Below are 15,650 nucleotides of genomic sequence, written 5' to 3'. Positions count from 1 at the left end.
AAGTTTAACGGATTCCTTTTACCACTCATGTGGATGAACTCACACTTTTCGCTATTTAGGGTCAACTGCCAATTTTCGCACCATTCGGATATATTTTCTAATTCGTTGTGCAATTTGTTTTGACCTTATGCTGTCTTTATTAGTCGATAAACGACAGTGTCATCTGCAAACAACCTAAGACGGCTGCTCATATTGTCTCCCAAATCGTTTATATAGATAAGGAACAGCAAATGGCCTATAACACTACCTTGGGGAACGCCAGAAATCACTTCTTTTTTTCTCGATGATTTTCCGACAATTACCACGAACTGTCACCTCTCTGAGAGGAAATCGCGAATCCAGTCTCACAGCCGAGACGATATTCCATATGCACGCAATTTCATTATAAGCCGCTTGTGCGGTATAGTGTCAAAAGCCTTCCGGAAATCCAGTAATACGGAATCGATCTGAAATATCATGTCAAAAGCACCCAACACTTCGTGCGAGTAAAGAGCTAGTTGTGTTTCGCAAGAACGATGTTTTCTAAATCCGTGTTGACTGTGTGTCAATAGACGGTTTTGTTATAGGTAATTCGTAATGTTCGAAGACAATATACAGGGTGTAAATTTTAAGTTGACAAACCAGAATAACTCGAAAAATAAGCTTCACACGAAAAAATGTGTAGAATCCAAAGTTGATCATTTTCGAGGCGGACTTCTGCTGGTGCTAAAATTAGTCCGCCACCCCAGCCCCCTGATGGGGGGGGAGGGGGGACGGGGGGAGGGGGGGAGGGGGAGGTAACTTTAAAATTTCACACGAAAAATGTGTAGAATCCAACCCTGGGGTTGGGGCGGGAAGCAACTTTAAAATTTCAAATGGGAACCCCATTTTTTATTGCAGAATCAGATTCTACATAGAAAACAAAGTACATTTTGTCTTATACGTTTCTTTCTTTCTTTTTTTTTTTTTCATCCTTGGTAGTTGCCGCCTTAATTCAAGAAAATCCATGTTCTCATTTTTCGTGGAAAATGGTTACGGATAAATAAAAAATAACTATTTACTTCGTAAATTTTGATTCGCAAAAATTAAAACTCTCCATCTTTCCCCTTAGGTTTGGGTTTTAGAGAGGAATTAGAGTTTTTACAAATGTTGTCCCAAATATCAATTTTTTCCGCAGATTCATATACGTTTTGTTTGTTTCGTCGTCATTAGGCCTCACAACTTTTAATTATCAAACAAATGAGCTGACTAGCTAACTAACTAACCGCACATCCTACTTACTAATGAGTGAACTCATTTTTTATTTATCCGTAACCATTTTCCACGCAAAAACGAGAACATGGATTTTCTTGAATTACAGCGCCAACTACCAAGAATCAAAACAAATATTTAAGACAAAATGGACGTAGTTTTTTTATGTAGAATCTGATTCTGCAATAAAAAATTGGGGTTCCCATTTGACATTTTAAAGTTGCTTCCCGCCCCAACCCCAGGGTTGGATTCTACATATTTTTCGTGTGAAGCTTATTTTTCGAGTTATTCTGGTTTGTCAACTTAAATTTTGCACCCTCTATGTTGTAAAATCCTGCTGTATATCGACGTTAATGATATGGGCCTGTATAGTTGATTACTCCTACTACCTTTCTCGAATGTTAGTGTGATTTGTGCAACTTTCCAGTCTTTGGTTACGCATCTTTCGTCGAGCGAACGGTTGTATATGATTGTTAAATATCAACCTATTGCATCAGCATACTCTGAAAGGAACCTAACTGGTATACATTCTGGATCGGAAGACTTGATTTTGTTGATTTAACTTGCTTCACTACTCCGAGAATATAAACTTCTATGTTACTCATGTTAGCAGCTGTTCTGGATTCGAATTCTGGAATATTTACTTCGTTTTCCTTCGTGAAGGCATTTCGGAAGGCTATATTTAGTAACTCTGCGTCTGAAAACCAAACGTTGTTGAGAGTTTCTTCCCTATCCTCCGCCCACTGAGCAAAAGGTAGTCTCTGCTGCTTGTGTCCTTCAGTGAGCTTCTGTGCAGAGGTCATCTTGTATGGGTACATATGGAGGTCACTTCTAAGAATGCGCCTGGATATTCCCAGTTGCACTGCTGCCTTTCTACACGATTTTCCGGGACTTCTCTCTACAGCAACTCTTAGCGTTTCAATATTCTCCGGCGAACAAACAGGCTTAGGCCGAGGTCGCTTCGCTTCCAATACTGTCTGTTCCTTCCTGTACAAATTTATCGTACAACCAGTGGATGGTCTTCTTGCAAGGGACCCATCGTGTGTTAAACTGTTGTCGAAAACGCCTCTGAGTCACAACAAGGCTTTTCGTTTCGTGAAAAAGTAACACAATTGCCGATCGTTGCTGTGTCGTCAGTCTTCCATTGTCAGCCATTGCTGCTTACTAGTCTCCTAGCGGTAGTATCGTGAATTACACGTCATTTCGTAACTCGTTTTCATTTCGTAACTCCTTTGTTTTTCCAAGCTCTGCTGGTACTGATGTAGACATCCCAGCGGGATATCTAATGTGCGTCGTAAATTGTGAAAGACACAATTGGTAACACATTTCGTGCGCCACCCTGTATGTGGTATTACTACAGCAAGAACAGAAAAACGTCCGAAATTGCCTTCTAGACTCTACTGTATCCGTGTAAGTATTGCAGTTTTTAAAACAGCTGTTGCGTGTACACGACAGAAATAATGAACAAGACGCAATCGTAAACAGTAGTCTGCCAACGTTTTGGACTATTTAAGATGGCGGCGGGCTCCACCCGCTCTGGCTTTAAAACAGCGTACAGCGTAATATGTCTGTAGCGCCATCTCTCTTCATTTTTTTTCTATGCGACGAATCACCTTCTCGATTATACACTTCGATGATAGATAGCAGACCGGCCTTGCTGTGCAGAAGCTATAGGGCTGGTGTGGCTCCAACATAAACCACGTGACTGTTGGCAAAACGTGGCGGGGTTTCAAATCAGCGCTCTGCTATCCTGTGTTCGTATCGTATTTTACCCACATTTCTCAATTGACTGCCAAACGCTTCCAACAAAAATTACTTTTTTATTTGCGAAAAATTATGCCAGAACTACACTTGACCTGGATTTGTTCACAGTATCATTTATAAAATGTAACAAATACATCGAACGCCCCTCTGGTGGGCAGCAGGACGAAATTACTATAAACCACCAATTACAGTAAAATGTCGTTAAAATTCTTTTAAACAGTAAGAGTGAGCTCGCGTCAAAACTTTAAACATTGCATTCGACGCGTTTTGAGCTCTAGTCACTTATAAAAGAAAATGGGATATGGGTATTATGTCAACTATAGGCGCCAAAATTGTCGACTTTAGGAGCAGGTCCATTTTAGAGTATCAATTTTAGGTGCACTTCAAAGGTTCAGTTCCTACTATTTTTACAAAAGTTTAAACTATCAGTTTAAAAAAAATGATATTTTAGATGAAAGGTGAGACTTTGAAGTTTCAGAAAATAATTTTCGAGCCTACATTTATTTAATAGTATTAGAAGGTAGAAAAAAATTCTCTTCATGTGTCGACTATAGGTGCTCTTACTTCATTATAATTTCACTTGTATACACAAAAAGGCGCGTATGTGCTGATGGCTTAAAGTTTTTTCCGTTTCAGGGCCTGTATCCAAAGCAGCCTTCGGTATTCATCCTTAGGGAACCTATGAGTAGGAACGAGAAAAAGTTACACTTACTTCTGTAACCGAATTATCGCAGATACTTTCCAAAATGCAATGAGTCTGACTTTACAGGCATCACTTTATCACTTTCAACACTTTAATTTACGTCATACTCTATTTCAAGTGTAAAAAACATATAAAACTCACTTTAGCAGATTTCAATAAACGCATCTGCACTATCATAGAAACACACGTGAAATATAACGCCATTTTCCCCCGACAAAACGCTGAGTACAGCCATAAGCGCAACACGAAACAACCATGTTTTGCCAACATTCACGTGACTTTAGCCCAGAGATGTTGGAGCCACGAAAATGACGTCAGGGCCAGTCTACTATATTTATGGAGGTATAAGGAGAGGAGATGCCATGACGTCAGAAACTTGAAGCCGACAGAAACCGAGCTCCGCCATTGCAGTTTGGTCAGAAGACTCGTTTCCGATTGTGCTACTGTGTAGAGCTGCGGAAGGTTTTTTCATTTTAAAATGCCGGTTTGCGTTGTTTACGGGTGTACTAACCGTTGGAATGGTGCTACCAAGTTAAGAGGAATCACGTTCCATGCGTAAGTGGCCCCGTTCGTAAAATATTGTCGTTTATATTCGTGAGATGTGCGGCCTTGTTTACGTTTTGTGAAACTGTTTTCTTCTTATTTTATTTCAGATTTCCGATCAATGAAGCTCGTATGGCTCTGTGGGTTCATATGCTTATTTTTCTTGACAAAGCACAAACGATGTTTGTATTTACAAATGAAATTTTGGATAAGTGTGTAAACGAGTAAGAAATATCATCCGGTATGTAAACTAGCGTAGCTATCGGGTTCTGCTTTCAGTTTACATCGACACAAGTACAGTAAAAGGTGATTTGAGTTTGAAAAGAGCTTTGTACACTGTTATTTTTCGTCATTCGAAGTTCGTATCCAAAAGAAACACATGAGTTAACGAGACCAAATCAGTTGTATTGCTGGGGCAAAAACGCATTAAAAACAAAACGAAAACACCTGAAAAAGCTATTATGACGTTGTGTTATGCATGTAAACATTGTCACACTCATCATCTGAAATTATTTCGCAGACATAACGTTAAATATGAAGAACACGCAATTCTAACAAGAGCTCTGTCACTGTTTTGACCAATCAAACATGGCGGCCCACCGGCTTCAAACAGACGTACAGCAGACGGCCATAGCGCCATCTCCCCTCCTTATACCTCCATGATTATGTTTATGGTCGAAGATTATACAACAATCGCGTCATGTCTCTGGCGCTTACGTAACGGCTCGCTAGTTAGCATCTCTGACTTCCGGCGCATAGTCAGCTATTCCTTGCTACGAACTTTGTTTGTTGACAATGGGTAGTTAGGAATTACCGTTACGCCGCAGGCGTGGCCGACAGACTGCGCAATTTTTATCGTCTCTCTCTCTCTCTCTCTCTCTCTGACTCTTTTCACTGAACCTACTTCAAGTCAGGAGGAATTTCTTCCGCGATATTTTTGGCTCCCTTCGCGTTCTCTCTGCGTCTGCCCTGCATTCCGCGTTGCGGCACATTTCTCCATTGAGGAAGTGAGCGGCGATTTCGTAAACGCCAACAAGGACGAACGACCGCTGTGTTTCTCAAGCGGGAAAAATATCGGTACGGCACCGCGCCCGAAATAAGGACGTTGTCGGTGAGAGATTTCTAGGGCGTACGACGTTACGGTAATGTGGCGACGTAGGAACCGTGTTTACAATCGAAAATACATGGAAGAGCCAAAGAAACTGGCACACCCGCCTAATATCGTGTAGGCCCCCCGCGAGCACGCAGAAGCGACACAACACGACGTGCCGTGGACTCGACTAATGTCTGAAGTAGAGCTGCAGGGAACAGACACCACGAATCCTGCAGGGCCGCCCATAAATCTGTAAGAATACGAGAGGGTGGAGATCTCTTCTGAACAGCACGTTGCAATGCATCCCAGATATGCACAATAATGTTCACGTCTGAGGAGTTTGGTGGCCGGCGGAAGTGTTTAAACTCAGAAGAGCGTTCCTGGAGCCACTCTGTAGCAACTCTGGACGTGTGCGGTGTCGCGTTGTCCTGCTGGAATTGCCCAAGTCCGTCGGATGCCGGTGATCAGACAGGATGCTTATGTACTTATCACCTGTCAGAGTCGTATCTAGACGTATCAGGGGTCCCACATCACTGCAACTGCACACACCATTACAGAGCCTCCACCAGCTTCAAAAGCCCTATGCTGACATGCAGGGTCCACGAATTCACGAGGCTGTCTCCACACCCGTACACGTCCATCCGCTCGATTAAATTTGAAACGAAACTCATCCGACCAGGAAACATGTTTCCAGTCATCAACAGTCCAATGTCGGTGTTGACGGGTGCGTATGGGACATAAAGCATTGCCATGAAGAGTACACGAGTGGACTTTCGGCTCGGAAAGCCCATATCGATGATGTTTTGTTGGATGTTTCGAACGCACTTACTGATGACTCAGCATTGAAATCTACAACAATTTGCGGAAAGGTTGCACTTTTGTCACGTTGAACAATTCTCTTCAGTCGCCGTTGGTCCCGTTCTTGCAAGATCTTTTTCCAGCCTCAGCGATGTCGGAGATTTGATGTTTTACAGGATTCCTGATAGTCACAGCACACTCGTGAAATGGTCCTACGGCAAAATCCCCATTCGAACGCTGCCACGAAGTGGCTGTGTCCCGTCGTTCGTGCGCCGACTACAAGTCCCAAGCCACCTTAATCTTGACAACCTGCCATTGTACCAGCAGTAACTGATCTGACAACTGCGCCAGACACTTGTTGTCTTATATAGGCGTTGCCGACCGCAGCGCCGTATTCTGCCTGCTTACATATCTCTGTATCTGAATAATCAAGCCTATACAGGTTACTTGCCGATTCAGTGTATGCTGTGAGTTGTCAACTTAACCTGCAGCACACACAACCCGATCAAAATTATTGGACATTAATAGGGGTCTATCCACCATTCGCCTTAATGACGGCTTGAGTTCTGTTGGGGAAACATTCAACGAGGTATCGGAATGTCTGTGAAAGAACGGTAACCCATCTTGCTCAAGAGCGGAAACCAGAGAAAATAGTGATGTTACACTACTGGCCATTAAAATTGCTACACTACGAAGATGACGTGCTACAGACGCGAAATTTAACCGACAGAAAGAAGATGCTGTGATATGCAAATGATTAGCTTTCCAGAGCATTCACACATGGTTGGCGCCGGTGGCGACACCTACAACGTGATGACATGAGGAAAGTTTCCAACCGATTTCTCATACACAAACAGCAGTTGACCGGTGTTGCCGGGTGAAACGTTGTTGTGATGCCTCGTGTAAGGAGGAGAAATGCGTACCATCACGTTTACGACTTTGATGAAGGTCTGATTGTAGCCTATCGCGATTGCCGTTTATCGTATCACGATACTGCTGCTCGCGTCGGTCGAGATCCGATGACTGTTACCAGAATATGGAATCGGTGGGTTCAGGAGGGTAATACGGAACGCCGTGCTGGACCCCAACGGTCTCGAATCACCAGCAGTCGAGATGACAGGCATCTTATCCGCACGGCTGTAACGCATCGTGCAGCCACGTCTCGATCCCTGAGTCAACAGATGGGGACGTTTGCAAGACAAGAACCATCTGCACGAACAGTTCGACGACGTTTGCAGCAGCACGGACTATCAGCTCGGAGACCGTGGCTGCGGTTACCCTTCACGCTGCATCACAGACAGGAGTGCCTGCGATGGTTGTACTCGACGAGGAACCTGGATGCACGAATGGCAAAACGTCATTTCTTCGGATAAATCCAGGTTCTGCTTACAGCATCATGATGGTCGCATCAGTGTTTGGCGACATTGGAAGCGTGCATTCGCCATCGCCATAGTGGCGTATCACCCGGCGTGATGGTATGGGGTGCCATTGGTTACACGTCTCGGTCACCTCTCGTTCGCATTGACGGCACTTTGAACAGTGGACGTTACATTTCAGATGTGTTACGACCCGTGGCTCTACCCTTCAAATGGTTCAAATGGCTCTGAGCACTATGGAACTCAACTTCCGAGGTCATTAGTCCCCTAGAACTTAGAGCTACTTAAACCTAACTAACCTAAGGACATCACAAACATCCATGCCCGAGGCAGGATTCGAACCTGCGACCGTAGAGGTCTTGCGGTTCCAGACTGCAGCGCCTTCAACCGCACGGCCACTTCGGCCGGCGGCTCTACCCTTTATTCGATCCCTGCGAAACCCTACATTTCAGCAGGATAATGCACGACCGCATGTTGCAGGTCCTGTACGGGCCTTTCTGGATACAGAAAATGATCGACTGCTGCCCTGGCCAGCACATACTCCAGATCTCTCACCAACTGAAAACGTCTGGTCAATGGTTGCCGACCAACTGGCTTGTCACAATACGCCAGTCACTACTCTTGATGAACTGTGGTATCGTGTTGAAGCTGCACGGGCAGCTGTACCTGTACACGCCATCCGAGCTCTGTTTGACTCAATGCCGAGGCGTATCGAGGCCGTTATTACGGCCAGAGGTGGTTGTTCTGGGTACTGATTTCTCAGGATCTATGCACCCAAAGTGCGTGAAAAATGTAATCACATGTCAGTTCCAGTATAATATATTTGTCCAGTGAATACCAGTTTATAAAATGCAATTCTTTTTGGTGTAGCAATTTTTAATGACCTGTGGTGTACTTTGGAAAGTTCCCACATCGACACATCTAAAATAACTGTGGTGGCGCACACTAAAGAACAACGGATACACTAGTTATGTGGATTCTGACCAGTAACGAGACATCATCACAGGTTGTGTTCAAAATGCCCACAGGCAGCGGCAGTTCACGCTTCCAGTTTGGTATGGAACGACTGGTGCACACGTGGCACTTCAGCGCAGATGTTCGAGCCGCGACTGCAGTAACACATCGTTGTGTATCATCGGGTGTAGCTGGTATGTCATTGTAGACGCCGTCTTTCACCTTTCATCACAGGAAAAAGTCTACAGATGTCAAATCCGGGGAACGGACCGTCCGAGGTACAGGTCCTTGACGGCCAATCCAACGATAAGGAAACGATTCGTGAAGACACGCTGTAGTAGTTCGTGCACTGTGGGCTGGACAGCTGTCATGTTGGCACGACTGGTTCCTCCCAGTCTGCAGAGGAACGTCTTCTAGCATCCGTGGAAGGTGATCTGTTAGGAGGCTGCGATACTTCTGCACGTCGTATAAGTTGAATTGCATATTCAAAACGAGGATAATGGAATGTAGTCGGATTAAGTCGGGTGATGCAGAGGGAATTAGATTAGGAAATGAGACACTTAAAGTAGTAAAGGAGTTTTGCTATTTGGGGAGCAAAAAAACTGGGTAGATCACGTAACTAATGAGGAGGTATTTAATAGGATCGGGGAGAAGAGACGTTTGTGGCACAACTTGACCAGAAGGAGGGACCGGTTGGTAGGACATGTTCTGAGGCATCAAGGGATCACCAATTTAGTACTGGAGGGCAGCGTGGAGGGTAAAAATCGCAGAGGGAGACCAGAGATTCAGAAGGATGTAGGCTGCAGTAGGTACTGGGAGATGAAGAAGCTTGTACAAGATAGAGTAGCATGGAGAGCTGCATCAAACCAGTCTCGGGACTGAAGACCACAACAACAACATGAGTGGATAAGTCATATGTACAGAAAAGGAAGCAAAAGTTTCCTCATACAGGTCAAGTGACTTCAATAAGTTCGCCACTTCTTCTAACTGGGGTGAAATTACATTAGGTGTTCCACAGAGCGCCGGCCGCGGTGGTCTCGCGTTTCTAGGCGCTTCAGTCCGGGACCGCGCTGCTGCTACGGTCGCAGGTTCGAATCCTGCCTCGGGCATGGATGTTTGTGACGTCCTTAGGTTAGTTAGGTTTAAGTAGTTCTAAGTTCTAGGGGACTGATGACCACATATGTTAAGTCCCATAGTGCTCAGAGCCATTTGAACCATTTTGTTCCACAGCGTTCAATCATGGGTCCCCTTCTGTTCTTGATATATGTGAACGACCTACCATCTTATCTGAAACAGGAGGCTGAACTGACACTGTCTGCTGATGATACAGGCATCATTATCAATCCAGTAAAAGAAACTCCAATTGAAAATTATACAAACAATGTCTTTGGAAAAGTCATTAATTGGTTTTCTGCCCATGGGCTTTCTTTAAACTTCGAGAAAACACAGTACACCCAATTTTCTGCTGCAAAAAGTACAATAAAAAGTAACACATCAACAGAAGTCAGTAGGCGGGGTACAGCCTAGTAAGTTTTTGAGTGTACATACAGACGAGAATTTTAATTGGAAAATTCATATTCTGGATCTTCTAAAGCTACTACGTTCAGCAACCTTTGGAATCAGAATAATTGCCAGTTTTGAGGATACAGAAATTAGTAAGCTAACGTTCTTTGGATACTTTCACTCTCTGATGTCATACAGAATAATATTTTGGGGTAACTCAATATTTAGACAAAAAGTACTCACTGCTCAAAAGAAAGCGGTTAGAATGATGTGTGAGGTTCATAGTCGCACATCTTGTAGGCATCTTTTTAAAAGATTGGGAATCCTTAAAACTGCTTGACAGTATATTTACTCAGTGATGAAATTTGTTCTCAACAACATGGACTAGTTTAAGAACAACAGCGACATTCATGATTATAACACCAGAAAAAAGAAAGACTTACACTATCCTTTACTCACTCTATCTTTGGCACAGAAAGGGTTAAAATATGCCGCTATAAAAGTTTTTGACAAATTACCAGATGAAATAAAATGTCTGCCAGACAGCAGTAATAGCTTCAAAAATAAATTGAATTAATATCTCCTTGACGTGCGCCCCCGGTAGATGAGCGGTCAGCGCGACGGACTGTCAATCGTAACGGCGCGGGTTCGATTCCCGGCCGGGTCGGAGACTTCCTCCGCTCAGGGACTGGGTGTCGTGTTGTCCTGATCGTCATCATCATTTCATCCCCGTCGACGCACAAGTCTCAGTTGTGGCGTCAAATCGAAAGTCTTGCACCCGGCGAACGGTCTACCCGACGGGAGGCCCCAGTCACACGACATCATCATCTTCATATCTCCTTGACAACTCCTTTTATACCATAGATGAATTCTTGAATAGGAATAAATAAATCTATAAATATAGCATATGCATGTAGTGCCATTTAAGGGAATGGGGTAAATAATAGAAATATTAATCGTTAATACTGTACTGTAATGTGTATATATATATATATAAACCACATCAAATACTGACGAATCGATTCCACAGACCGAACGTGAGGAGAGCAGCTAGTGTAATTGGTTAATACAAACCATACAAAAATGCACGGAAGTGTGTTTTTCAACACAAACCGACGTTTTTTTAAATGGAACTCCCTTAGTTTTGTTAGCACATCTGAACATACAAACAAATACGTAATCAGTGCCGTTTGTTGCATTGTAAAATGTTAAGTACATCCGGAGATATTGTAACCTAAACTTGACGCTTGAAACCTCCGACGTTCAGTTGCGAGAGCCGGTGGACTGAGTCAAAGTAGTGTCATGCGCGTACTGCATCGTCACCGCTTTCACCCGTTTCATGTGTCGCTACATCAGCAATTACATGGTGATGACTTTAATCATCGAGTGCAATTCTGTCAATGGGCATTAACAGAGAATGGGTTGCAGTTCTACCTGTTTACCGATGAAGCGGGTTTCACCGACCACGGGGCAGTGAATCTACGGAACATGCATTACTGGTCCGTGGACAATCCTCGCTGGCTCAGACAGGTAGAGCGACAGCGACCGTGGACTGTAAATGTATGGTGCGGAATCATTGGCGACCACCTCATTGGTCCTCAATTCATTGCAGAGGCCCAAACAGCTGCAACATACATCGCGTTTCTACAGAATGATCTGCCAACGTTGCTCGGAAATGTCTCACTGGAAACGCGTCGACGTATGTGGTATCAGCATGATGGTGCACCTGCACATTCCGCAATTAACACTAGGCTGACCCTTGACAGGATGTTCGACGGGCGTTTCATAGGACGTGGAGGACGCATAAATTGGCCAGCCCGTTCTCCTGATCTTACACCTCTGCACTTCTTTCTGTGGGGTACGTTAAAGGAGAATGTGTACCGTGATGTGCCTACAACCCCAGAGGATATGAAACAACATATTGTGGCAGCCTGCGGCGACATTACACCAGATGTACTGCGGCGTGTACGACATTCATTGCGCCAGAGATTGCAATTGTGTGCAGCAAATGATGGCCACCACATTGAACATCTATTGGCCTGACATGTCGGGACACACTCTATTCCACTCCGTAATTGAAAACGGAAACCACGTGTGTACGTGTACCTCACCCCTCATGGTAATGTACATGTGCGTCAGTGATAAAGACCAATAAAAAGGTGTTAGCATGTGGACGTAATGTGCTGTTCCAGTCTCTTCTGTACCTAAGGTCCATCACCGTTCCCTTTGGATCCCTACGTGATTCGGTGCTATCCGATACACACGATCGAACAGCGGAGGAGTGGTACTCAAGCGTCAACTTTAGGTTACAATATCTCCGGATGTAATTAACATTTTACAATGCAACAAACGGCACTGATTACGTATTTGTTTATATGTTCAGATGTGCTACCAAAACTAACGGGGTTCCATTTAAAAAAACGTAGGTTTGTGTTAAAAAACATACTTCCGTGCGTTTTTTTGTGGTTTGTATTAACCAATTACACTAGCCTCTCTCCTCACGTTCGGTCTGTGGAATCGGTTCGTCAGTATTCGATGTGGTTTACAAAATATATCCAGCGGTAATGTTAGATGACTCACCCTATACATATATACATACATACATACATACATATATATATATATATATATATATATATATATATATATATATATATATATATATATATATATATATAGGGTGAGTCATCTAACATCTGACACGTTCCACATCATACGAGCTACTCTACCATATGATTGATCAATGGAACACGCAACCAACTAACTAACATTCACTGCTCTTTCTATGAAACACGGGCCTATGAGCTGATGGTTCGCTACCCCACACCACATGTTTACGCCATGTTTACGCTCCGTGGACGCTGTTGTTCCACTTGAAGAAGCCAATGGGGATTGTCAAGAGACCAATAGTGCACGTTCGGCGGTTTACCTGGCCTTAATTGGTAGATGTGGGTTAATCACTAAACATGATACACGATGCATCTAGAGAATCCTGCCTTAATGCCGACACACGGAAGTTATCACGATTCTCATAAACGTTACCATGCAAGTTTTGATGGAGAGAGATGTGGCAGGGATGGAACCCGTGTCGATGGAGAACGCACACGGCACTTTCGCCTGACTCATGCCACTTGCTCGTGCGATTGCCCGGGAGCCAACGTGCAAATCAACTGCAGCAGCAGCAAGAACACTAATTCCCCCCTCTTCTGTCGTCCCTTGTTTGCTACTGTTTCGTTGTCCAGGTGCTGCTACACTACCACTTTCACGTAACCAGTTGGACAGGTTGATAAATAATCGCCAAAACGGTTGACGTCTATTGGGATATCCTGCCGCGTGCAGCGTACAAGAACAAAGTGCATTCTTCCTACACTCTCCATGCACCACGACCATGTCGGCTTTTTCTGCATTCGTAAATCGCATCGTCCTCCCACGACACACAGCATGGACTGTCACACACTAACTCGCTAGTTAAGTCGCAGTGCTCTAAAGGGACCATGGAGGTAAGAAGAGAGGGAGACGCCGTGACGTCACAGCTGTGAAGCCATGTGAAGCCGAGGGTAGCCATCTCAGTCTGACCAAAACATTGCTGCTGTAAGCTTGTGTGCATAGGCTTGTCGCTCGCTTTTGGAAGGATTTTGCGCTATTGTGGTGACTTGTGTGGTGTTCGGATGTACGAATCGTTCTGATTGTGATGCGAAATCGAAGGGAATAACATTTCGTGTGTAAGTTTTCTCGTTAAGTGTGATTTTACAACTTCATTGTGAACGAACGTGTGCTACATCGGTACTTCTACTATAGCGTGTTTTTCTACTGTATGATTTTAGATTTCCTAAAAATGAAAGTCGGAAAGCTCTGTGGGAGAATGCCGTGAGGAGGAAGAATTGGCGTGCGTCTAACTGGAGCACTATAATGTTTTCAGCATTTCCGAGAAGAGGACATAGACCGAACTTCCCTTTCAACAGTAAGGCTGCGTGAAAATGCTGTACCATCAGTTTTCCCTACACACTCAAAACATCTGCAAAAGGTATGTTAATTCAAAGAATTAAATTCTTAGTTTTCAAGTTCACGTTTCAGTATAATACGTACCTATCGTCGATAATCCAAGTGTTGAGTAACTCACTTTGTCTTCATCATGTACCAAATTAAAAGCTAACACTACATTAATTGGCGTAAAGTATAGGCCTAAACAGGACACTGTGTAGATTTGCCATTCTATGTACCGTATTTCAGTAAATATTGGTGGTAATGAACAGTGTTTCCCAGTAGTGTAACGTAACTGAAATGTCCCAGTACGTACTACAAACAAGATGTATTTATGGGGCTTTGGGGGGAGGGTATAGCTAACTTAGTTTTCAGTTTCTATTATTTAGTTTGTGATACACGTTTATTACTGAATTAACAAAATTGTATCGTTTACATTGAAGACTAGCTATTCGTAATATTACTTTAAAAACTATTTTTAATCAGAAGAAACGCGGAATTTCGCCTTTACGAGATTTTATTTTAAACAAATACTTTGAAACAACCAATCTGATGACGTTACATGCGTACATGGTGCAATTAGCGACTGTAATACACGCAGCGCTATAGCACACTGGCAGTGTTTTGGTCAGAGTGTCATGGCAGCGAGCCACGCCCCCATGGCTTCAAAACGTAGTACGGCTGGGATACGTAGCGCCATCTCCCCATATTCTTACCTCCATGAAAGGAACGCACGAGCCCATTGAAAGCGAACATAACAACATCGCAGCTGTGGAGATTAAATGGCACAAACAAGTGTCAGCGTAGAAACCTTTCAAAATACGGTATCTCGACGGCCGTTGTGGCCGAGCGATTCTAGGCACTACAGTCTGGAACCACGCAACCGCTACGGTCGCAGGTTCGAATCCTGCCCCGGGCATGCATGTGTGTGATGTCCTTAGGTTAGTTACGTTTAAGTAGTCCTAAGTACTAGGGGACTGATGACCTCAGAAGTTAAGTCCCATAGCGCTCAGAGCCATACGGTATCTAGTAAACGACTCGCACTAGAATCCTACAACAAACACCACGAACATTCTAATTTACCCTACTTTTAATTGTTAGTTTCAATAGGCACTGTTCCATTTCATAAAGTTTGCTTAAAAAAGACTTTCTAGGTTCTGTCACAATTCGTTTACTACCTAACGGTACAAATCCAAAAATGGTGCAAATGGCTCTGAGCACTATGGGACTTAACAGCTGTGGTCACCAGTCCCCTAGAACTTAGAACTACTTAAACCTAACTAACCTAAGGACATCACACACATCAAAGCCCGAGGCAGGATTCGAACCCTCGACCGTAGGGGTCGCGCTGTTCCAGACTATAGCGCCTAGAACCGCTCGGCCACAACGGCCGGCTTCGTGGACGGAAGACGACGGGAGCCTACGAAGTCTAAAAGACTTTGCTATTTAAGGATACTTGATGTGTATGTTTGTGATTTTTTTTCCCTTCATTGTTATTTCGTCACTCCGCGCCCCATATGGCCTGAGCGGGTTGAGGGGGGGGGGGGGGGGTGGAAGCTAGAGCAGTGTCAGCGGTACAGGCACCCCGTTCTTCCCCCAATACACAAGAAAAAACAAAATGAGATTAAATAATTCTGAACGGTAAGAGGCAATTTGCAACGAACGTAAAAATGTTGTTAAAGGTGAAACTAAAATGAAAGTTCTT

Source organism: Schistocerca cancellata, chromosome 11 (genome assembly GCF_023864275.1).
Source record: "Schistocerca cancellata isolate TAMUIC-IGC-003103 chromosome 11, iqSchCanc2.1, whole genome shotgun sequence".
Lineage (NCBI taxonomy): Eukaryota > Metazoa > Arthropoda > Insecta > Orthoptera > Acrididae > Schistocerca > Schistocerca cancellata.
Note: the sequence above shows the minus strand (reverse complement) of the source record.